This window comes from Triturus cristatus, chromosome 7 (assembly GCF_964204655.1).
Source record: "Triturus cristatus chromosome 7, aTriCri1.1, whole genome shotgun sequence".
Lineage (NCBI taxonomy): Eukaryota > Metazoa > Chordata > Amphibia > Caudata > Salamandridae > Triturus > Triturus cristatus.
The window spans coordinates 628,364,889-628,391,560 of record NC_140590.1 but is presented as its reverse complement, the minus strand read 5'-3'; the positions used below and the strand labels follow the sequence as shown (position 1 = coordinate 628,391,560).

Genomic DNA, 26,672 nt, shown 5'->3' with positions numbered 1-26,672 from the left:
TATCCATTGAGCAGGGCATGACTAGCTTCCCCCAGGGGACTGGAGCCTTTAAATGCCATTTCTTAAGGTGAATGGGCAGTTCCCTTGTCGGCAACTCCTTGGGGCTTATGATAGCAGGCACAGAAAGGGCAAAAGGAGAGAGGGAGAGAGAAAGATAGAGAATGAATGAAAAAATAGCGAGAGTGAATGTAGAGAGGAAGGGTGCAACATTTTGCCAGGGCTCCAAGTCTGGCCCTGGAAGTGAGGTGGCAAATAATATCTGCGTTCTCATTACGTCAGAGTTCTGATAATAGCCACGATTATGGAAGTGTGTTCACTAAGGTTTTGGATTCTGACCAGGCTCTGATTTTGCTACCTTTCTGTAAATCTACATACAGAGGCTGGAAGTAGGTGGGAAGCAGTATTTTCACCGTTGGAATGCTCTGTGATTCTGTGTACAGCCACAAAAAAACATGTTTAAAGGTATGACCAACTCGGCTCCATTCTCTTCCACACTGGAAAAGATTGAAAATATACTCCAGACAAAGACTAGAGTAAAACATTTTCCTTGTGATGAAAGGCTCAGTTTTCTGTTAAATCTAATTTAAATATGTGATTTTATGATTTTGTTTGTAAGAAATCTAAATATTGACTTAGACTTCTTAAATTGTACATTTCAACCGCAGAATTGGAAAGTTTGTGTCTATTATAATACCCCCACCAGAAATAAGTATCTTAATTATGTTTATTACAGTTTAATTATGAATGAGGGTCCTGGAAATGTGACTCACTGACCCAACTCTTTTGCCCATTCAGGTACAAGACTAATCAGTGAGTTATTCAGCTTATGTTTATTTGGCCTTTCAGAGATAATCCTGGTAGTTGACCTATTGTGCTGAGAATTACTAATCTTTCAGCCACTTGTCTGACGTGACTGAACCTGAACCTGAACAAGCCACACCAGCCGTTTAGAGGCATTTTAATGCAGTAAATAGTCCACCTCTCCCATTGAGCCAGCATCCCCACCTAGAATTACTATGTGATTGTATCTATGCCTTTGACCCTGTATAGTGCTCCACTGCCTTTTGCCTAAATGTACAATTATAACAATATCACATACCTTCAGTGTGTCATTTAACTGACTTATACCTGTCCCTACTGCCATTTAAAGGAAAGTCTGGCATGTGACTGACTATTCCTCAGTCGTGACAGCCTTTCAGTGGGAATGCTGACATTTGATTGACTCAGTGCCAAGTCTGTTTATTTTTCAGAGATGGTCTTGACTCTGCTGCTGGAGGTTTGCCACAAACCCAGTCATGCGTTACAGCTATAGTGAACCCTAACCTTTTGTACTTGAATTTCACATTTAATTTAATCAGAAGTGAAAATAAATATTTGAATAGTCTAACTATTACATTTTCTAGACGTCTAGTATTTAACATTTGGACCCTCCAAGACCGTGAACCATCGTATCTCTCTACCCTTTGAAGATCCTAATTCCAAAACAGTTTCCCTGTCGAATCCAACAAGATACAGCCATTTTGAGGAATAGAAACCTCTGCACACAAGGCTTCTTCCTTTGGCACATGCTTTCTTTTCCCCTTCCATCTTGAAACTAACTCCCTAAAATCCCAGAAAGCCCTGAAGATGCACTTATTCCATTAGGGCTTTGGTAGTTCTAAGGTTGACTTATCCTTGTTGCTGAAACCATTCTAAGAGCTTCCTGAACCCCATCTTTCCCTTGCCATAGCACTTTGAACCAGAATCTGTGCAGTGCTAGCACTATATAAAAATAATAAATGAAATATACAAATAAAATAGTCGATAATTGTATTGCAGATATTTGCATAGGCATCTCAGGGTTCTTAGGCTTAATTTATATTTAAGATATTTTTGCAATGTGGTTATATGTTTCATAGGCTGATTTGGTTTGGCCCATGTGTGTTTTACGGGTGTGAGAGAGCCAAATGAATTTTCAGGTTCATAGCATCCGTTGCAGGATCTTATATGCTAATACGAGCAATGTAGAAATTAATAACCTAGCAGTCACATCTTTGTAGGGGAATAAATAGTCCATTCTGAACACAGGTGAATGTGAATGAGAGAAAAGAAAGTAAATTCATTAAAGGTTTTGAAGGCACCAGAAGTGTAAGAGATTGCTGTTGTAAAGAAGGTTCTGAGAAATGTAATTTTTGATGGCTGGAATTTAGTATGTGCGTGTCCATCTTCAAGGGGTATGCACATGGGTCAAAAATAAGGACAGGAACGTCTGGAATTCAAGAATCTTAGAAACTGGAGTGTCAGTGTTTGCCATATAGCTGTTAAATCAGATCTCATTTCTTGCTAGCAAATTGTACTACATTGTAGATACATCTGTGTGCATGTGACAAACTTCACAAATTAAGCTATATCACTATTTCTTCTAGTAGTAGAATGTGATGTCACAGCTTGCCCAGTCCGGTATTGTGATTCCTTGTCATCATTGTGGGGTTGCATTACTCCTGTAAGTGGGCAGACCAGAAGGTCTTCACTCTGAAAGAAGGTGATGCTTCCAGCCTGGCCTCCTGTTATACCCAACAGCTCTACTAATACTCTTAGCCTACTAGTTTACATCAGCAGTGCGTCAGTGGTTGCACACTAGTTATGACAAGCGCCGATGCTGCTTGCACGGCAAAGCTGGGCCGCAGACCTAGTTAGCTTACCTTTGCACATACGAGAGGTACCTCAGGGTGAGTCACGTTTTCACCTCTTTTTACTTTGTGCCTGTTTTAATTTCTTTTGACTCTTGCCACTTTACAAGGTGCCAGGTTAGGTGCAGACACATATTTTTAGGGGAGTTAAATGCAGAAATGTCAACTAAGTGCACATATCTTGAGCCTCAGAGAGCTTAGTCCAGAGTGAGAAACATTCCGCTAATTCCTATAGAGGACATGCAAATGAAATGATCCAAAAATAGAATCCGATAACAGGGGCGTGAGTACTCACTAGACACGATGTCCATTGAGCTTTGCAGACTCATTTGTGAATCTGTTACATTTTGTATTTACTCAAGTGTGGTATTGTACTGCTAATGATTTAGAGGGTATGTATAATAGATATTTTATCAATTACATGCCTGTCTGAAGTTGCCTATTCCAATTTACCTAGTGTAAATTCTTCAAGTTTTGTGGAAGAGGACACTGTGATCTTCCTGCCCCCTCCCAACAATCCAAATTAACTGTTAGAACTGAAAGGAGGAGCAATGTTTTCGCCTCGATCTTTACAGGATGTAAGTGGAAGTATTGTTACCTATGATTGACCAACGGGCTCACGATTATTAAATTGATTCCAACCAATAAGATTGGCAGTCCATGGAGCAAAAATGAAATTGGGGTGGCATTTCAGCTTTCACTTAATTTTGACCTGTATAGTAGGAATCAAGGCAAAGATGTTAAGGAAGTGCTACAAATGTCATGTTTTTTTTTTAAAAAAAGGTACGAAATCTATTTCTGATGTCATATGTGATGGTATTTTACTTTATCAAATGAATGCTTTGTTAACCAATTCTGCAACAGTTCAGCTTGGTGTTAAATGCATTAGTCGACATAAGAGACCAAATATTATTGTAATGAGACTGTTCCTCTAGACAACTATTGGTGCAGTGGTGACTCGGGCGCACATTCTCTCTCCGTGTGTAAACACCAATAATATAACCAGACTTTTGGGGCGTTGAACTGATGTGGAGGCTGTTTCGATGGAGGTAATGAGGACTGCTGGAGAGCTGCAAATAGTCTTGCAGCGTCCTCTGTCTGTAATCGAGCGCGCCGCAGCAACAGACTGCTAGCTGTGGAAGTGTTACTCTTTCTTGTCTCAGTCCACATTGTGAGGGAGACGGACCTCGGGAAAAGAATCGGAAGCAGGTGGGTTGATTGAAGGTACCCTCCCTCCTGTTCTGCAAAGGTTGAGAGAAAAGAAAAACTAATTTAGGAAGTTTAGTGAGAGGAACACACATACAACTACCTTCAACCTGGCACGGTAATTGACGGATTTAGAAGATAATTCTAAACGGGGGCATTCCTGCCGTCCAGGGCAGGACAACAGTTATTCAGGTGATAGTTTCTAAAGCCCATGACATACGACTGTTTTTGTTACTGACCAAATAGCTGACCATGGCAGTTGCTTAGCTGGGAAGAATGCTTCGTTGTGCTTGTTTGGGAATTCATCTTGGATCATCACACATTAAAGAATGCAGAATGGTGGAAGCTGTGGTTTATGCGTCGGGCTGCCAGCTCTGTGCTGACAAAGAGCCTTCTGACTGCGTGAGACGCTCTCCTTCTGAACACAGCATTTGTTTATTTCGAGGATATTAGATTCAGCTACTTCTTCACAAGTGGTGAAGAGCTGTCTCATTTAGCCCGCTTGTATATAGAAGAGGCTCTTGCTCTGTCAAATCACTCGGCAACCCCGAACAATGCGAACATCGGTAATCTAGGCGTCGAATCAGTGGTCTAACAGCAAATGCCAGTCACAGGTAGTGATCGTGTGCATTGCGTTGTTGTTGCAGGGGACTTTAATGTTATTTTGCTTTCATCTTTCTACATTAAATACTTTGGCATATATGTAATCAAAGGCTGATATATTTCTGGGATAGGCTAAATAATAATTTGTTATATCCAAGAGGCGAAAAGCTCCTGTCCTTTTTTAAAGATTTTGTTAGAAGTTGGCCTGGCATATGCTGGTCACTAGTTAAAGTGGCCACCTTGCAACAGTCCAATTCGACTCTTATGGTAGATAGGTTTAAGACAACCTTTTAAGGAAAGCAATCCTAGTGGTAGCTGTGGAGAGCAGCCTTCAGGATAAGTCACAGAGGAATGTAAAGCAGCTTGTTAAATGAAAGGACACCACACAGGTATATATATATATATATATATAAAATACATATGTATTTATTTCTAGACACACTCTACTAATCTCTTTATGAGATTAGAAGTCAGGAACATATGCACAAATCAATGTTTCACAACAAATTAAGCACTTTAGGAATTTCGACTTGCAAGGGGACAAGGCCTAGGGCCTTTAGAATCACTGGGGCCTCACTAATCCACCCAAGGCAGGTAAGTAAAGGAACCACGGGAGACGCGTGCAGTGTGAGAACAAGTTGCAGATGGATTTTTAAAGATTTAGGGTACTTCGAAGAGTCTACAAGCAAGCCACTTCCAAGGTAAATACTTCGAGGGCCAACACACACAGGAGCACCGGAGTGCACGAGTTACCTCACCCAGGGAAGCCGGTTGCATAGGTGTCTTTTGGTGTCGGGTCGCGGCGTCGTTTTCAATGGAAGCCGAAGAAGATTTGCTGCTTGTGAAGACTGGAGAAGTGTCCGGTGGAATCCAAGGCTGGATTCAGAAGAAGGAAGACCTGAAAGCAGAAGGGACAGTGTTCACAGTCACTTGCCAGTGACCCGGGGCCAGGAAGATGGATGCCCACGGTAGTCGGGTGATTTCAGGTGATTCACGGGTGTCTTGACTCTTCAGCCACGAGGTCCAGGAGGCGTCGACGACGACCAGGAGCTGGATTCGGAGTGTCCCACGAAGTCTGCAGCTTACTGAGGTGTTGGCAACCGGATTGGAGCCAACAAGCCTTGGCAACAGCAAGTCTCGTGGAATGTGAAGAAAGTCAGCGGTGCAGACCAGCAAGGTCTGAGGGACTCACCCAGCAAGGGTAAGTCAGGGCAGGCCTGAAGCAACTAGGGGAGCCCTTTGGTTCGATGAAAAAGACTTCAGGGGACCCACAAGCCAACTGGCAAGGGATCGCGAAGACGCCTCGTGAAGATTCACTTCACAGGAGCCCACGGTCACTCGGGACGAGGTAGGCCTCTGATTTTCGGTGGAAATCCTGCTGGAGGCTTGGACCACACGTGGTCCAATGCACAAGTTCGTAGAACGTCGTGAAGGGGTTGCACTCGACAATAGTGCACGGTACCCGGGTATTGCTGTTCCTCGTCACTCGTGGGGTCCACTCGCCTCAGGTTTGCTGGGGACTTACAATGGCCGTCGAGAAGTCAGGAAATCCACTTCCGGGGCTGCAGGGACTTCGGACTCCGGCGGGAGCGGGAAAGTTTGCGACCGTTGATTCAAAGTTTTGGTGCCTGCCAAGCAAGGGAGTCAGTCCTTGACTCCAAGGGAGATTCTTCAGTCTTCCAAAGGTAGTGGAACGTCGAAGGTCCAGGATTCTTCTTGTAGAGCGTCGTCCAGGGATATCTAGTTTGCAATGGCAAAGTTTCCCTATCTTATACTAAAGGAAAGGGAGGGACTAGCTCTATGACCACTCCTATGGGAGGGTCAGGGGAGTGGGTGGTTACACCCACTTCCCTTTGTCCAGTTTCGCGCCAGAGCAGGGGCCTGAACCGGTTTGAGCTGGCGTATGCACAGAGGAGCCTACTGCTCCCACAGTGCAGAACTTCAAAGCACTCTAGGAGTGCACCCACCCAGCCCCAATAGACTAAATCCTGTCTGGAAGGTGGTTACACCTCCCTGTGACAGGATGCCTATTGTTGGGCCTCCTCCACTGCAAGTTTCAGTCAGCAGCAGGAGGGAAGCCCAGTGTCTGTGCTGGTGGCATCCATTTTGTGATGCCAGGCTCTTTCAGATTTCTACCGTGTTTCCACAGTAGGTACATGTCTATCCCTCTAGAAGGGTGGGATCATACTCCCATACCAGTTACTGGTGGGGGGGGTATGATTCCAAGTTGTTTGACACCAAACACAACATGTTTTGATGCAGCCATCCCAAAGTTAGCATTTACCGCTAGGTTATAATGCACTTAAGAGTATATGGTTTAACCGCATCTACAAACAGCCACAGTGAATAGACTCTGAGGGCTGCAGAGGGGCCCTGCTCAGGCAGAGGCACCCCCTCACATGTAAACCAAGCACCCTGCCCTCAAGATTGATAGGGCCTGCCTTAGGGGTGACTGATAGGGTTAAAAGTGGGTGTGTAAGGTGAGATATAGGGAACCTATACCTCAGTGAGGAGTGCTAACACTACCTCACCCAAGCTGCAGTAGCAGGCCTGTGGTGTCAGATTTAGTCTGCTTCCCAGGGGTGGCATAATACATGCTTCAGCCCCTGGTAGGCCTGTGATGTACCTATGCCCTTGGTACCTAAGGTACCATATACTAGGGGCTCATAAGGTACCACAGTATCAAATCACTAGTGCATCTAATATGCACTCCATGTCATTTAAGGGAGTAAGCAGATAGGCTGAGGTCCTGGATAGCAGGATCCCAGCCAGACTAGTCAAAAACCATTCAAACACCAGGAAAAAAGAGAGGGCAACCATGCAGTCAGATTCCACCTTCCTACAGATTTCATTTGTGATTTCTTAATGCCTGGGTGGAATACGACCCTGACAAGCTTTGCTCTTTGTGCCCTAGGGTTGATGTCCCTTATTCAGCATACATTAGTAAATGGTCATGCTTTTAGTTTATTTAGTTTACACAAGAATTTTGATTGCTTGAAGGTGATTGCTTACCCCGTGGGCTCCAGTATATAATAATTTTGTATCCCATCTATGGAAAGCAACTAGCTATCAAAACTTCTGGAGGGATAAAGTGTATGAAATCTAGAAAGGTGTCTTACTCAGTACTTAATTTGTAACAAATATAAGTGTCAGGGCCCTCGCCAGGAGTCAGCTGCAGCTTGCACCACCCATTGCCCCGTGCCAGGGCTGTCAATGGAAGTACAAACACAACTACTAACCATCACCCCCCCCACAGTGTGACAATGCAGACTATCCCAGGCCCCCAGTGTTAGAAGAATGGCTTAGGGGGCAGGTATTAGTAATTTGGCGGACTGTCTTAGGTGCTGACATTTAGTTCCCGTTGCCCAGCACCAGAAACCACTGGCTCAAATTAAGCACTGGTCTTACCTCTTTCTCATTATATGAATGTTGCCATGTTCTGGGTGCACATATTTCACCAATTTGCCCAAAATAATGTTGTTTTAATTGCAGAGAGATAGACAAAAGTTTTGAGAGCTTCTGAATCATCTCCGATCACTTTACATGCTTCCTCATTTAGTAGCAAATGTGAAACTCATACCCAGAAAAGGCAAAGACATAGGAATAATCTGAAATGTAGAATTGGTGAGTTAAATGATTCAATAAATTGGGCTTGATTCAGAAAATAATGTGTAACTCTATAACCATACATTTCCACCTGTGTTTGGCAGAGGTTTGCAAATATTTTTGAAATTCTCTAAACAATTTCAGTAGGAATCCTTGGAGTATGCTGCTCACATTAGTAATCATTTACTCATGACCAGCTGCACTTTGTATAAACTTATGCAAGTGTAAAAATACTTATTAAAAGCTCTTTTGCTCATGCTAATTGTATTCTCCTTCCATAAGAAAACATTTTCTCCAGCTGGGAACCTTCTTCGCCTACACTCTTGCCAAGTTTAGGAGTGTTCTCTCTCAAATGTGCTCGTTTTTAGCTCTCGGCCTGACGTCAGCAGCTCATGCGCTGCTCTCGTCATACGAGACTTCTTGGAATCGATACGATTCCAGAAGCCTCGTCCCAGCTCTGCCTTCAGCTTTCATTCGTGCGCGTCGTTTGGCGTCACAAATTATGCCAAAGGCAGTGCAATGATTGCACTGAAGGCATGCCAATCATTCCTTGTTGCCACCCTGTCTCCTTTTAGGCATGCCCACTGGGATTGGATAGTTTACAGGTGGATTTACACTCTTTCCTTTAAAGGACTTGAAGCACTATTTTTTTCTCATTTGCAGCGCCGTCCACATGCTTATAATGGCCACTGACAGCCTCTCCTGCTTCAGCCCCCCACCCTCGCAAAATGTGGAATTCTGCTGCATCATCAACGCACCTTATCTCTCTGGTGTTTAGCTTTTTAAAGAAAAATATTCATGCATTCACTTGCGCATTATGATGAGCTGACGAGTATATTTCGTGTGAGGCGGGGTTGGACTACAGAGATATGTTTGAATGGTCCTAGTTAAGGATACAATGTACATTTGTAATACATGTTCTGGTTTGCGTACATGTTCTGGTTTGTGGACATGAACCCAGTGGTCTTCGGGTAGTTAGCCAGGCCTTGGAAGAAACGCGGGCTCTCGTCACACAGGTAGTGCAGCGTCATCTTAGATCTTGTACGGCAAGGATGCAATGAGCCCCAGTGGGACACTCACCGCTTGGAGGTGATGCAGGCACACCACAGAATGAATACAAGTGCCTTTTGTGCACCCCGCATGTGCGTCTGTTGTGACTCCACGCTTGTGCCCTGGTGCTGTGCACACGGAAGCAGGGCCGCGGGAAGCAGGGCTGTGGGAACAGAGGCGCCTGTAGGGTACTTGGCCTTTGTCTACATTATCGTGACCCTCTGTCGGGCAGCAGCTCAGTGCTGTATTTAACGATTGGAGGCGATGAGACCCCCTGATGTACACACACTCGCTGTTCATCAAGAGGCAGATAACCAGGTCAGCAGAGCTGCTTTAGAGCCATAGAACCAGGTCAGCAGAGCTACTTTAGAGCCAGAGAACCAGGTCAGCAGAGCTGCTCTAGAGCCAGAGAAACCAGGTCAGCCGAGCTGCTCTAGAGCCAGAGAAACCAGGTCAGCCGAGCTGCTCCAGAGCCAGAAAAACCAGGTCAGCAGAGCTGCTTTAGAGGGAGAGAACCAGGTCAGCAGAGCTGCTTTAGAGCCAGAGAACCAGGTCAGCAGAGCTGCTCTAGAGCCAGAGAAACCATGTCAGCAGAGCTGCTTTAGAGGGAGAGAACCAGGTCAGCAGAGCTGCTTTAGAGCCAGAGAACCAGGTCAGCAGAGCTGCTGTAGAGCCAGAGAAACCATGTCAGCAGAGCTGCTTTAGAGGGAGAGAGCCAGGTCAGCAGAGCTGCTCTAGAGCCTAAGAACCAGGTCAGCAGAGCTGTTCTAGAGCCTAAGAACCAGGTCAGCAGAGCTGCTCTAGAGACAGAGAACCAGGTCAGCACAGCTGCTGTAGAGCCAGAGAAACCATGTCAGCAGAGCTGCTCTATGGCCTAACAACCAGGTCTGCAGAACTGCTTTAGAGCCAGAGAACCAGGTCAGCAGAGCTGCTTTAGAGCCAGAGAACCAGGTTAGCAGAGCTGCTCTAGAGCCTAAACCAGGTCAGCAGAGCTGCTCTAGAGGCAGAGAACCAGGTCAGCAGAGCTGCTGTAGAGTCAGAGAAACCAGGTCAGCAGAGCTGCTTTAGAGGGAGAGAACCAGGTCAGCAGAGCTGCTTTAGAGGGAGAGAACCAGGTCAGCAGAGCTGCTCTAGAGCCAGAGGACCAGGTCAGCCAAACTGCTGTAGAGCCAGAGAACCAGGTCAGCCGAGCTGCTGTAGAGCCAGAGAAACCAGTTCAGCAGAGTTGCTTTAGAGGGAGAGAACCAGGTTGTAGGAGAGTAGGATCTGCACTTATGTTGCCCCCACTTAACTGATGTTAACACTGGTTTCTGGCTATAGTCTGGCTGGGACCCTGCTAATCAGTGCCCCAGCCTCTCTGTTCTCTCTAAACAACTTGGAGTGTATATTAGGTTCAATAGTGATTGGATACTGTGGTACCTTATGAGCCCCTAGTATATGGTACCTTAGGTACCAAGGGCATAGGTACTTCACAGGCCTACCAGGGGCTGAAGCATGTATTATACCACCCCTGGGAAGTAGACTAAATCTGACACCACCGGCCTGCTACTGCAGCCTGGGTGAGGTAGTGTTAGCACTCCTCACTGAGGTATAGGTTCCCTATATCTCACCTTACACACACATCTAAACCTATCAGTCACCCCTAAGGCAGGCCCTATCAATCCTGAGGGCTGGGTGCTTGGTTTCCATGTGAGGGGGTGCCTCTGCCTGAGCAGGGCCCCTCTGCAGCCCTCAGAGTCTATTCTCTGTGGCTGTTTGTGGATGCGGTTAAACCATATACTCTTAAGTGCATTATAACCTAGCGGTAAATGCTAACTTTGGGATGGCTGCATCAAAACATGTTGTGTTTGGTGTCAAACAACTTGGAATCATGCCCCCACACCAGTAAATGGTGTGGGAGTATGATCCCACCCTTCTAGAGGGATAGACATGTACCTACTGTGGAAACACAGTAGAAATCTGAAAGAGCCTGGCATCACAAAATGGATGCCACCAGTCACAGACACTGGGCTGACCTCCTGCTGCTGACCGAAACTCGCAGTGGAGGAAGCCCAACAATAGGCACCCTCCCAGACAAGGTTTAGTGTTTTGGGGCTGGGTGGGTGCACTCCTAGAGTGCTTTGAAGTCCTGCACTGGGGGAGCAGTAGGCTCCTCTGTGCATATGCCAGCTCAAACCGGTTCAGGGGCTACCTGCCCCTGCTCTGGCACGAAACTGGACAGAGGGAAGTGGGTGTAGCCGCCCACTCCCCTGACCCTCCCATAGGTGGGGTCATAGAGATAGTCCCTCCCTTCCTTCTAGTATAAGTTAGGGAACCCTTGCCATTGCAAACTAGATATCCCTGGATGACGCTCTGAAAGAAGAATCCTGGACCTTCGACGTTCCACTACCTCTGGAAGACTTAAGAATCTCCCTTGGAGTCAAGGAGTGACTCCCCTGCTTGGCAGGCACCAAAACTTTGCCTCAACGGTCGCAAACTTTCCTGCTCCCCCCGGAGTCCGAAGTCCCTGCAGCCCCGGAAGTGGATTTTCTGACTTCTCCAAGGCCATTGTGAGTCCCCAGCGAAGCTGAGGCAAGTGGGCCCCACGAGTGATGAGGAACAGCAATACCCGATTACCGTGCACTATTGTTGAGTGCAACCCTTTCACGACGTTCTACGAACTTGTGCGTTGGACCACGTGTGGTCCAAGCCTCCAGCAGGATTTGCTCCGAAGATCAGAGGCCTACCTCGGCCCGAGTGACCGTGGGCTCCTGGTGAGTGAATCCTCGTGAGGCGTCTTTGCGACACCTTGCCGGTTGGCTTGTGGATCCCCCGAAGACTTTTCTACAGAACCAAAGGGCTCCCCTGGTTGCTCCAGGCCTGCCCTGACTTACCCTCGCTGGGCTAGTCCCTCAGACCTTGCTGGTCTGCACCGCTGACTTTCTTCACTTTCCACGAGACTTGCTGTTGCCAAGGCTTGTTGGCTCCAATCCGGTTGCTGACACCTCAGTAAGCTGCAGACTTCGTGGGACACGCCAAATCCAGCTCCTGGTCGTCGTCGACACCTCCTGGACCTCGTGGCTGAAGAGTCAAGACACCCATGATCACCCGACTTCTGTGGGCATCCAGCTTCCTGGCCCCGGGTCACTGGCAAGTGACTTTGAACACTGTCTCCTCTGCTTTCAGGTCTTCTTTCTTCTGAATCCAGCCTTGGATTCCACTGGACACTTCTCCTGTCTTCACAAGCAGCAAGTCTTCTTTGGCTCCCATTGAAAACGACGCCGCGATTCGACACCAAAAGACACCTATGCACCCGGCATCCCTGGGTGAGGTAACTCCAGCACTATGGTGCTCCTGTGGGTGTTGGCTCTAGAGCTACTTACCCTGTAAGAGACTTGCTTCTAGACTCTCCCGAAGTATCCTAAAACTTTAAAATTCCAACCGCGACTTGCTCCATTGAAGTCTATTGGGATCCGCGGCTGTGTTCTCACACTGCATGCATCTCCCGTGGGTCCTTTACTTACCTGTCTTGGGTGGATTAGTGAGGCCACAGCGCTTCTGAAGGCCCTAGGCCTTGTCTCTTCTCAAGTCGATATTCCTAAACCTCTTTTGTAGTATATGGTCTGGTACGCCCCTAGGGCCCCAGCCATATTTGTGCTTAACTTGTTGTGAAATGTTGATTTGTGCATAGGTCCTTGACTTCTAATCTCATAAAGAGATTAGTAGAGTGAGTTGGAAATAAATACATATATATTTTATATATATACTCGTGTGGTGTCCTTTCATTTAGTGATTCAAGAGATTATAAGGTAAAACAAGCTGCTTTACATTCCTCTAAAGACTTAGCCTGAAGGCTGGTCTCCACATCTACCACTAGGATAGCTTTCTTAAAAATGTTGTCTTAAACCTATCTACCATAAGAGTCGAATGGTACTGGTGCAAGGTGGCCACTTTAACTAGTGACCAGCATATGCCAGGCCAACTTCTCACACTGACTGACTAACTAACTCTGACTCTGACTGACTCTGACTGACTCTGACTGACTCTGACTGACTCTGACTGACTCTGACTGACTCTGACTGACTCTGACTGACTCTGACTGACACTGACTGACTGACACTGACACTGACTGACACTGACACCGACTGACTGACACTGACACCGACTGACTGACACTGACACCGACTGACTGACACTGACACCGACTGACTGACACTGACACCGACTGACTGACACTGACACCGACTGACTGACACTGACACCGACTGACTGACACTGACACCGACTGACTGACACCGACTGACTGACTGACTGACTGACTCTGACTGACTGACTGACTGACTGACTCTGACTGACTCTGACTGACTCTGACTGACTGACTGACTCTGACTGACTGACTGACTCTGACTGACTCTGACTGACTCTGACTAACATTAGGTCTTGCCTTTCATTAGGTTAAAGCTATTTGCTTTGCTATACAATACCATTAGCAAAGCAAATGGCTTTAACGTAATCAAAGACGAGATTTATTGCATTCTCAATGCTTGTTTGTAATGTTTAGCAAATTTCCATGCTTTCCTGTCTTGGAATGCCAACAACGTGACCATTGGAGTATATGTACTTACATATAATATTGCACCATACGGGTATGATGTATGTAAGTAAATTGATTTTCAGGTGTAAAGTTTCATTTTGTGAATTGCAAAAGTAAATATACATTTATAAATCATGCATGCTGTTTGTGTACCTAAATTGCTAAAATAGCTTTGTTAGTCGGGACCATTATGTTTAGTGTTTGGGAAAATTCAGTGGTTGTGGATGCTGATTTATAATGTAAAGCAGTTTGTTAAAAAAACATAAAAACAGTCCATGTTTTTGTTTTCGCTCTATTACTTAAAAACGTTGTTTTCCATCTAGTTAGTGCAGGTACCTGCAAATACCCCATTTGATAACAAAAGGCGTGTATGAACCTATTAATAATAATTTGATCACTCTTTTGGACATATCCACTAAGATATTTTCAAAATGTCTACTCTTTCCCTAGGAGGAGTAGGTAAAGAAAAGTTAATATTTAAATTCCTACCCCAACCTGGCTTTAGGACTGGATTATCTTCTGCGACTAGTTGTAGCATTTTGTCCTCTTTGGTTTTGTAGGCATTAAAAGTAAGGTTCTCCTTAGTGGTTTTTTAAATTGCCCACCTGTGTTTGACTGACTAGTAATAATTAATAATAATATTCTTTGGTCAAAATAAATATTGCACTCATAGACCAAAACCTACATGCATTAGTTTGATTGTTCTTTAGAGACACTTGGGCGAAGAGTAGGCTGGGCACCACAGGGCAATAATCCAAACAAATCCTTACCTATTTAATCTTCTCTGTAAGTAAATAGGGGTCCTATTAATATGTTTGATTTGCAGACCCTGAATTGCAAACTATAGCATTACCAATTTGAATATATGAATCAAACACATATTGGTCTCCAACGTGCTTTCGGTGCCCTTGTTGTTTTCTTTGAAGTTAACAAGTTGCTAATAAATTATGACAGATACACAGGTATGACATTTCGAACTGTCAGCAAAGAAGCCCAACTACTTTGCTGAAAATGCAACACTTGCAAGAGTGAACTTTTCTACTTGTATAGGAGTGCATTTGATTCCTACGTCAATATGCAGTAAGCACACTGCAGCAGACATACCAGAACCATTGCAATTACTAAAGCTTTCTTGATGTCTTACTGGGCCTCATGTACAAAAAGCTTTAGAGCTCACAAACCCTCTGGTTTGGTTACTCAGTGAGTTTGCAAACTCTAAAACGGTTTTTCAAATGTACGAAACGTATTTAGCGATTCTGAAAAGATTTTCCAAATTGCTAAATGGGTCTAGAAATGGTTTCAGAATTGCTTTTATAAGGGACATGTTTTCAGCGTCTCTTCAAATTGTGATTCTGACCCTGATGTGTCAATTTTTTGCAACTGTAAACCAGTCGCAAAACATTTAAAATTGACAGACTCCCAACTGATTTGCAAAGGGTAAGTGGTCTGTTTGAACCACCTCCCTTTGTGAAACTTGAAAAAAAGTTTCCGGCTGAGCCGGCAGTAGCAGTGGCGGCTAGCCGAGGGAGTGCTGCGGGGCGGTAGGGTGGGGGAGGGGCAGGGTGAGGGGGGTAGTGGACTCGGACATACGACGGACAATAGTAAAGTAAGTAATTAAATAAATACAACTATTCACCTTGCGCTCGCTGCATCACCGAGTTGGCGATGCAGCGAGTGCAAGGTAAATAGTTATAGCCCACTGCACCCCCACCCTGCCCCTCCCCGCCCTGCTCACCGCCCCGCAGTACTCCCTCGGTGAGCCGCCACTGGGCAGTAGTCCATGGGACCACTGCCAATACTCAGTGAAACTGTTTGAAATCAGAAACTGTTTTACACACAGTCACAAATGTGGTGGTCTGCTGAACCCCGCAATTTCGGGCTATCGCAGGAGGTGCAGATTTCAACCTCCCTACTGAATTTTCATTAGGGAGGTCGTTTTGCGACCCCTGTGATTCATTATTTTGTGAACTGACCTATTTGTCAATAGTTTTTTTTTTTTTTGTAAAATTAGAATTTGTTTACAAAACGTCAGTCCTCAAATTGCGACCACTTTTTGCAAATCAATTCTTAGTATGTAAGGCCCAACATGAATTATGGTGGCCCTCATCTCTCTACTTTTCAAGCCAACGTTGCACCAGTGTCAACATGCAGGATTGGCTCTTCAAGCTAAAGGCTGTTCTGGAATCTGTGTAGTATGGATGATATATGAAGAATATACCTTAGCATCCTAACTGAATCACAATCTCTGTTTTTTGCCTTGATCTTGGTTTAACAGAAATTTCTTAAAAACTCTTTCTATTTACATATTGGTAGTCTCTTTTGTCATCTTTGAAGAATTGATTGTTGCTTCCAAAAAGATACCACGGAAGAGATCACCGACTAATCAAAAGCATTATAAGAGCAACTACATCTAGAGATACAATAAGACTTGGCCTGTAATTGATTTCAATAAATGTATTCTACATACTAAATCCACCTGAACAAAGATACACTATGAGACTTCCTTTGTGCTTATGATCCGCTCTGACTCCCGAGATGGGAGTGGAGCCAGCCAGCCATTGTGCAATGAGAGAGGCATGGGCTACACTTACCTTATCCTTTCTTTTTATCTCTCTGAGGAGGTGCCTTGCCCAGTATACAAATAGCTTCCAGTGCCACAACGCATGCCAGTCTGAGACCATGCCAAGGCCCGGTGATGCTTTATGACTCCAACCTGGCCTACTGGACTGTAGCACTCAGCACTACTTTCCTATGACACCCAGGTACCTACTTTATGCTGTATGGGTGGCATGCACATAATACCTCCTGGTATGCCCCCGTATGACACTGTACACTGGAGGAAGCCTGACTAAGACACTTCCAACATCACCCGCTTGAAACAGATGAACTGCTCAACCTATGGGTAAGACAAAACAAGGTGCAGTATTCACCAGGCTTGACTAGCCCTCTCTTGCTTCATTATCACAGCCTGTGAAGCACATGCCCCTGACACCAGGGATGAGATATCCAGTACACCATACAAAGGCTACTTCTGAAAATCTTGAATCCCGAATGGCCTAATCGCAGGTCCCCAGCACTCTGCACCAAATAACTGAGGTGGCCTCTTGATAGCTTCTGCATCTATTACATTGGTGATCGAACTACCAAAGACCTTATCTACACCATTTAACTGTTATAAGTCCCAACGCCTCTGACTCTCTAAAAGACGGGCACCAGAACCTACAATCTATTGTACTTGTTCCCACTGGGCACTTGGACATCTACGAACAGGAGCCACGCTGGAGTCATTATGTATATAGTGCAGCATTAGTAATTCTTCCCTGGAAATTTCCTCTGCTATATTTATTATTAGTGCATTGCATCAGATTCCTTCACCTGGGCCAAAGTCACTTCATGACAAGAGACTGCAAAAAAAGTTAGAATTCATTATTAAGGATATAAGAATGCTTTGTTTCATAATGGTCAAACTAGATTCTAAGGTATGAGAATAATTATACGCTGGCATATGAATATTTCACAAAGGCCTGGAATTAGCAGAGAAAGGTTAGCAATACAATAGAAGAAACACTAGATAAGTGCCCAGACTGGGGTCAGCAAGTGTAGTATCTCAGATGAGAGTTCGCCTAATGTACCACATTCTTGCCTAAACAATATCTGCTTCCATTGCATAGCTGAGAAGGCGGAAAAGGAGTATGTAATGAGTTTCCTGACCATTCTGATCCCACATTTCCTTGGAATACAAATCGCGTGTCAGTTGGAATTTCAGAGGAGACCCAGACCAAGACCTAGTTGCTCCGACAAAGGAGACCATTCATGTCCAATCATTGTCTTCTTTCTAGAACATCAACATGCTAGAACAGTTCTTCAAGCAACTAAAATGGATGCTCCATCTATGCCTCTGCTGATTGATTACTCATTCACCTCTAACATTAACAGAAGAAAAGCTTCAGGTGCTTTACCCTCAGTTGCAGGAATAGGACATCAAATATGGTCTCTTAGATAAAGCGAATATGATCATCACAGTAAATGGGAAGACCATGGAATACACTGATTTATATGCATTCTGGAATCCTTGGACTCATTTCACTCCACATCCATAGAGGTCATGACAGACTCTTATCCACCATTCCAGGAATACAAATCCCAACAATGTATTCCAGGCTTGCAGAAGGACCATATTTATCTTCTGAAATGACCGAAAGGCGCATGGACAGGAAAGGTCTGCACCAGAACATCAAAAAACGTGACTGATAGGGACAAATGAACTCCAAACCTTGACTGTGATTCCAGGACAACAGAAATTGAAGAAAATTCTCCTCCGTGACTTAAGTAAACTGCATACATGTGAAATGTTACGTGTCTCCTTAAGAAAAGCCCACTTAGGAGGAAATGCAACAAAGAGCAGAACATCTTTCTTGGTTGGCAATATGGACTGTTCTTTATTGAAGAGGACAAGCTTTACAAGAGCTGTGAAGCAAGGCACCCAAAGACAGAGTAGAGAAAGAGTCTAGCATAATCTTGTAGACTAATTAATCCAAGAGGGAATAACAACTGCAGAAAAAAGGAGCAAACGTGGCGTTCTTGTATGGCCGGTGCAAATGCCCAGCGTCCTGCCCTTGATCTGTCTGGTATCATTGACCCTTTCATTTTTTTTTAAACAATCTTTATTAGGTTTATAAATCAAGACAGTTGCATTGTATACATCATAAGTTTAGCCCCCCTCCCTCCAATATAATTTCAAATCGTTTGCTTATAGGTTCTTTGGCACATTCCCATGGTTCATCTCTGTTGTTCTTGCAAGGCAATAATCCTGGGCCCAGAGGTGCAACGTCTAATACTCAATGGATCCCGTGTAAAGCTACATCATTTACCCTTTCATATCACTATTCTCTTTTCTCAGAACTGTCAGTCTCTCATCTTGGACCGTGCGAAGAGCAGCCTGCTGCTAGCAGAAACATTCAGGGCTACCATTGCTCAAGCACACAAATGCTGGCCCATGGTCCTGGGTGACCGAGATGGGCAATCCACCCAGTGCACCAAGTTCACCACCTTCCAATCTCTTGATGCGGAACCAGATGACCACACAAAGACGCTCTCCAGTGAATTTTGTTGGCAATGTAACAGAATGTACCATCAGCATGTTTTGGGAGTTCTGCTTTGCGGCAATTTCAGGAGAGCATTCTCGATCCCCTCCACCCTTTTCACATTCAAGTTCAGGAGGTCAATCTTTAGTCTTACCTCAGGACTCTGGAATTTTATAAATGCGTACTTACCTAAGGGACGTCATGCTTCAGAAATCTACTTGGTCTCTCTAAAAAAAAAAAATTGCTTGCAGCGCTGGGCCTAATAGTAATTACATTAATGAATAATATATGCAAGCTTGCACCATTTCACATATAAACAAAAATCATGCTTTACTGGTAGAGAATCCTTTCACAAACCTGTAGTGTAAACTGGCAGCCAAAGGGCTTGTGTTTCAGGGGGTGGGATGCCTACTTGTCCATCGAACAAAGTAAACGTGAAACTTTTTTGCCTTTGACCTCGAGCAATATGGTCTATGTGGTGAGTGATAGAAATTACACTCCCCTGTACATTAGGTGTCCCTTTTTCTCTATTTCTTTGACAATGTTGTACATTATGCAAGCGATAGTTAACACACAGGCTGTACACAAGATACCCCCCAATACACACACTTATAGGGGCAATGTTGTAGGCCCAGCTCTGAATGTCTGCCTCATTTTGGTGGAACCCTGCAATGTAGGAGTTTCGCTTCGGGTCATATTAGGCAGTCTTTATCGCCACTGATGTGTTCTCACCCACAACCCAGACTTCACTGATGCCACATACAATAAACTCATTGGCCGCCCACCTTCAGTATATCTAGATATCCTGTTTTTCATATCACCCCGCCTGCACTTCACGAGGATTGAAGTTAGATACCTGACAGACACCACACTGCGGCCTTTGTTAATTCCACAAGTAAACACTTGTAGCTGACATAACTCCGTGTCAAATGTGTGTCCCATTCATTAAAAGAAAAAAGGTGCCATTCTACCACAATACTAAGGGCTCTGACATTGTACTCCTAGAGGAGACTCCCTTATTAAAAACGGAATCTTCTAAGTTAAAAAAGGCTGGGTGGTCACAGTTATCAGTAGTTGCACCATTACCCTTTAAGGCTTACCCTCTAAATCTATTCAAAGAAATTTGGCTGTTGCTTTAATCACAAGAGAGTCATTCCCACATAAATTTCTCATGAAATGGTTGGACACCTAAGGATGGTATACAGTTATGAAAATGACTTTGCTGGACCTGATATTAACAGGTGTAGTATACGCTCCAAGTGTTTATTAACACTACTTTTTGTAGATTTTGCCTCGGTGAGTTTAGTTTTGGGCGACTGCCACAACCGGGCCCCTGTACTCCAATCCATGAAAATGTGGCCTACGTGACAGTAGCAATCACAACTACAGGATGGTTCTACATGACGTATTTTTAGATCACCACCTTCTACACTTGACAAGGTATATGCTTTTCTAACTTGCACTCATGGAAAATCCTCAACCATTGTCTATTTTCTTAAACAGGGGCATTCCTCCCTGACCTCTGCTACTTGTGTAATTGCAGATCATTCCCAGTACAACAAGGTCTAGAATTTCGACATGTTTCTCTGTCACAAGCCCTTTGGGAAGCGTAGGCAGCCAGATATAGAATACCATATGACAAAGACGCTCAACTTATACATTTGAGGCTATACAATCTGCCTCAAGTTTCAGTTAACCGAGTGCAGACACTATGGGCAACAAGCAAGGCAACATCGAGGGACCGCCTGATGCACAACTCAACTATAGCTAAGCAAACTTATATTGAAATTGACAATAGAGACCTGAAATTGCAATATAATAATAGCCCCACCACATGCCTCTGATAATCTATCCCTTAAATCTTTTTTTTACCCAAAAATCAGAATATATTCTAGTTAAATTCAAATGGTGATACTACGAACATTATAAAAAGGCGGGCAAGCTGTTGGACTCACCGCTTCTACAATGTGAAACTCAAATGTCCATAGGCATCACAGTGGCCATTGAATCGCTCATTCTGTAGACCTCATCAAAAGCTTTCCTTCCTACTATGAGGCTCTCTATAGTACTATAGTACTGAAAACCGATCATGTCCCCAGGCAAACGCAGATTGCCTGGCAATTCTACAAGAGTGGAACAACCCTTCTGCGCTATATCACATTTAAAGTAGCAGAAGCATCTGACACCCTGAGTCGAATTTCTAACCGGGTGCTCAAACTCACAACCTATTAACCTTAATCAGCATTACCATTAAGATTTTGTCAAGGTTTTTATGAATAGGTAATGTAAAGTCATCCCACCACAGATCTACATTGCACAAGTTGTCTTTATTTCAAGGTGAAAATCAAGGAATCGCTAGTATACCTCCTGTGTCAGACTAGAAGTCTTACATAAGAGGGCTTGGCATTCTCCTTAAACATGGGGAAAGCTTTTGATGGCATAAATGGAGCTGCTTCTTCCACACCCTTGAAAGAGCCAGTGATAGGAATTTTATGTCCAAGGTCAGGTGGCAGGGTGGCTGTCCAACTACAAAAGTTAACTATACTGGGTTCCATACTGTTCCATAAAGATATGTACAGGCACTTGCCAAGGTTGTTCACAGTCCCCCCTTTTCTCCTCCTAACCCTAGAGTCATTATTTGCTGTTATCCGTAGCCCCAGGAACATCTATGGCAATCCTGCAACACAGTTCCCACTAAAGCATTCCTTTATGCAGATGATATTTTACTCACGCACACAAGAATAATCCCCTCTTTCCCTGCATTGATGTTTTGTTTACACACTTATTTTTACAGTTTTCTGGCTACGTCACAGTTCCAGTAAAGCCAGTCTTTCTGAGTATCATATGCAGTGATCCTTAAGGGTTTAAAATACCTTGGAATCCTGATTACCTGGACAAAAATGACTTTGACCACTTCTCTCACCTCAATTTATCTATGTGGTGTAGGATACAAACGGTCAAGATGACTGTTGCACCCAGTTTTGGGATTCTGCTCTTACTAGTACATAAAACATTATGCACACAAGTAGACTCAAGCATCAATACCTATGTTTTGGGTGGAACTAGAGCCAAATTGAAACCTTGGCAACTCTGGCCACTCACTACATCTGGAGGCCTGAGACTCCCATATGTCATCCTACTACTACACTGCTCATTTATTGCAACTGATTTACTTTTTCCTTGACTTGACTTATGCTCTAATGTGCTGTGTGATTTGACAATGAAAAAACACTGACAGGGTGCCCTAAAAGTATGTTCCCAGTCTTTTTGCAAAATTCACTCACTGGAAGAGGATAAACAGATCACTAGCAGTACACCCTCTGCTGCACTATTGTGCCAACATGTGACTTAATGATGATTGGGGAGGTCCCACTCAGCAGTGCTCCGACGAGTTTACTAAGGAGCTCTCCCTTCTAGATCATTTATTTCTTACAGGGACACTCAGAAATGTCACCCACTGGTGGGCTGAATATGTCCTAGGCACTACCGATTACTGGAGAATCAATTTCTACACTGTTTAAAGAATCATGCTGGAACTGCCTAAATCTCCTATCCCACAAATCAGACAAAGATGTGGCTAGGCTTCAGGGGCAGAAGCTATTGGAATGGAAATATATATCTGAAGACTAAAACTCCATTATAGTGCTATGACGATTTGGCCAAGAGGCACGACTTAAGATTCTATACTTCAGATTTCCAAATAGTTGACATTGGTCCCCCTTGAGATTGCACAGAGCTGACTCTTTCAGTCACTTGAACTGCTGCAAATGTGATCAAGAGAGGTGTGATTGCCCTTGTTTATGTTCTTTCTCATTAGATATTTGTGACAGAGTATTCCTTACTCGCATGCTACCTATACCACCGTAGGCTCTCTTATCCAAATTACATGATATTCTTGATGTTAATGGCCACTCCTAGGTGGATAGCAACATACCTAGAGTTTCTACTTCTGAGGAATGGTTGACTGAGATAATGAGGCCGGCCCACTTTGAACATGTCATCTATAAGATCAACAATCAAATGACCTCTTTTGACGAGGTTGGGGTACTTTTTTGATGATTCTGAACTCATGTAGAGACATAGGACCGAACTGGTGCCTTCTATCTCAATTATTTCAATTCCTCATAATTCATATAATGTTTTCTCTGAGTTCTATTGACACAACTACCATTTTCCTGCATAAATGTTCTGGCCTGACCGACATTAAGCACATATTATCTTGTCCACTATTTTATGCTATAGCTATTGAAACATGCTGAGGATTCCCTAACTTTTATTGATATTGTATGGGGATCTACTGACTAACAACTAACCCTGGGCGTAGTTCGCGTAGTAGCGCTACGCGTAGCTACGCGAAGTGCAATTCGCACTACGCGAGATACGCGTAGCACTACGCGAACTGCGTAGTGCGCTGTTCGCGATGATTGCACAGTGCCGGATGCTTGTCCGCAGTGTGCAATCATTGAAAACGGCATCTTGCACAGTGCGAACTGTTGTTTTCTGCCGCTCAAGTAGATTTTTACTTGAGCGGCAGCTTTCTCAACGTGGACCGGTAGTTTCTCATCGCGAGCATACGTGACCACTTGTAATGAGAAACCTGACCTCCCCGCGTTGAGAATCTCGCCGGGAGGTTTTTTTTCCCACGGTCGCGGTCGGCATCTTCATGTTGCTGATCGCGAACAAGGAAAAAGTCTTGTCGGGATGTCATTTTGCTCGCTCGCGGTCGCCAACTTGACGTTGAGGACCACGAGCAAGCCAAAAATTCCAACTACGCTACGCGATTTTGCACTGTGCTACGTGCAATTCGCTTAGCGCAAAGTAGCACAAACTACGCAAACTTTGCGAGCGTAGCGTAGTTGTCCGCCCAGGGTTACTACCAACCCCTTGCCCACGCTCCACACATAATTACTATATAGCAACATTTCTAATATACAGACTAAACACTATATTGCTTTTTGATTGATGATCTTGATGTATAGAGAGCCATGGTTTGAAGTTTGTAGTAGACATCACCCATGTACTTTATATCATTGGATTGGATTTGACCCTATTAACTTTTCCTCTTTACCACGCTTCACACTTTCCTACTCCTCTTTCCCTGCCCTGTTTTCCTCCTGGATGCTTAACATGTCTTTTGCTTACACAGTATCTACTTGACTAATATTTAGTCATATTTCCTTTCCCGGATTGTTGATAGGCGATGTTAATTGTTGTTTTAGTCTGTGAGGAAACTTCCCTTCTTGCGATATATCACCTGGACAGATACTTCATGCTTCATGGTTACACTCATTGGGGCCTATTTAATCTTACACATTGTAGTTAATGTACTACTTTCGGCTAGTCACCATTTTCAAGTGAATTAACTGCAAAGTGTAGGCTTCCATGTCTCTACCCTTTGAAACATGTTTCAAATATAGGTGTGGTTCAGATCCACCAAGGCAGACATCTCTCAACCGTAAAGCTTTAGGGAACATGTTAACAGTGTATTAAACTTTAAAAAAAGATGAAAATAATAAAAAAAAATTTTGTTAAATATTTATGTAAGTTAAGTTATAAATTTATTCTAAATGTAGAACAAAAAAAATGTTGCAACATTGTTAAAAATGTAACTAAAGTAAATATATTAAATTAGAACTACCTGAAGTAAAATGTTTATATTTATTCTGTATTAAAAATAAAAAAGTTTAACTCGATTTTATTATTTTGTGGACGGTGTCGACCGCGGGGACTCCTGTGCCGGCCCCCCCCCCCCCTTTTTTTCTCTCTCTTGCCTTATTTCGGCTCCAAGTGTTACAGTGGGCACGCGCCAGGAGAATTAATATCGGCTGCCGGGCCCCTGGGTGCTGGTGTGCATTCAGCTGGTCCTTACTGCGGCGGGACGGCTGGAGAGAGACGGGGGGGGGGGGGGCCTCCACACAACCCGCCGGGGGTGCGTGTGCCGTTGCGGGACCCCGTCGCGTGGCGACTCATTTGCGTGCTACGCACTGGGCGACCTGCCTCAAGAGACTCTTTCCATAATCACCCTGCTCTGGTGCTTTGTGGCGGAGGGGCTTACTCGGTGTCTTCATTGGCCGGGCCCAAGGCCTCACCATGTCCAATGCAAAGGGCGCGAAAACGTCCCAACAGAGCAGGCTGGACCGCTACACCTGTCCGAAGGCGGACCTACCCGAGCGGAAGGGAGTAGGTGGCAAGCAACAAAGTGGCGCGGACCATGACCCTTCTGAACCCACCATGAAAGACTTAATGGCGGCAATTACAGGGGTTCGCACGTCCATTGATGCCCTGTCCTCTGAAGTGGCGTTAATCAGGGCGGACCTCACCAAATATAGGGAAAAGGTAAAGCAACTCGAGACCACCACTGCAAGTCTAGTAGAAGACACCTCGCAAGTACAAACTGATGTTAAAGAACTACAAGCGTTCCGCAAATTTACGGAGGATAAGCTTGATGATTATGAGGGGCGATTAAGGCGCAACAACATACGCGTGCTGGGGGTACCAGAGAAATTGGAGGGCCCCGCAGTAGACTTGTTCATTAAAGACCTGATCGTAACGAAACTACAACCAAAGGGTCTCTCCAAGCTGTTTGTGGTCGAAAGGGCACACAGAGTACCCGGGGGTCGCCCGAGGTCAGGAGCCCCGCCCCACCCGATACTGGCCCAGCTTTTGAACTACCGAGATAGAGACACGATTCTCCAAGCCGCCAGTCGCCCCTCCACTCCACCTGGGTAATTCGGATGTCACTTTCTTTCCTGAATTTACTCACGCAGTACAGATGCGTCGACGTTCATTTCTGGATGTCAAGCGAAGGCTACGGGATAGAGGCCTGAAATACGCCATGCTCTTCCCCACGCGTCTGCGTGTCGAGGCAGATGGGAAAACCTACTTCTTCGACCTTCCAGAGGCTGCATCTGACTGGTTGGACAGCCGGAGAGACCCGACGGAAAGAGGCCCCAACGAAAATTGAAACTGACAGTGTGCCTGCACCGGGTGTCCTCGAAAGATTTCAAAGCCACCTTCTCCCATCGTGGGCTGGGACCTGATCATGGCTTCTTGACACTCACAGGTGCCGAACTGTACAATTCAATATGGCATTAAATAATGTTCTTTATTTTGGCTTTCCTCATACAATGCACCGATAATTTGATACGGTAGGGAGGAGGGCCGGCGGGGCACTAAAGCCTCCCCCCACGTTCTTCTTTTAGCCTTTTTGTTGGACGACAGGCACGCTGCATTTTTAAGATGGCCAGTTTTGAGCCCAGAGTGCAGGGAAGCAGGGTGGGGGGTTGTTGGGTGGGATTGTTTTTTCTTGTTTCTTATTTTTTGCATTTACTCGACGGTATAGTCTCCATCTGTGAAACACAGTGTCACACTTTACTTAAATGCCAATGGGTAGGCAGCGGAACAAAGAAGTTCAAATCTTAAGTTGGAATGTTAACGGGTTAGGAGACAAAATTAAGAGAAGTGTGGTGTTGCAATATATTAACTGTTACCGGACATTGTCCTGCGTCAGGAAATGCACCTAATCGGGAACAAGTTCAAAGCAATGTACAGGTGGGGATACTCCATGGTGGCACACGCAGGCTTTACATCTAACTCAAGAGGGGTGGGCATTATGCAAAAAAAATCATTCCCTTTATCTGTTATGTCCACACACGTTGATGACCGTGGGAGATATGTCGGCGTCACGGGCACGTGGGAGGGCTGAAGCATAACTTTCCTGTCTGTGTATGCGCCCCTGGACTACAACCTGTCACCTTCACTAATCTCAGTGCTCTGCTGCTAACATTGCCTGATGGGCACCTCGTACTCGGCGGCGACTTCAACTCTGTCTTATCGGGCGCGCTAGATAGGCACCCCCCTCGTGCACTACCCCCAGCTGCA

General features: G+C 44.8%; 1 protein-coding gene across 4 annotated transcripts in view; it reads left to right on the top strand.

Moving 5' to 3' along the window:
* TEX2 (testis expressed 2) overlaps positions 1 to 26,672 on the top strand; it is a 672,400-nt gene that overhangs the window by 375,539 nt on the left and 270,189 nt on the right. The window lies entirely within an intron of this gene.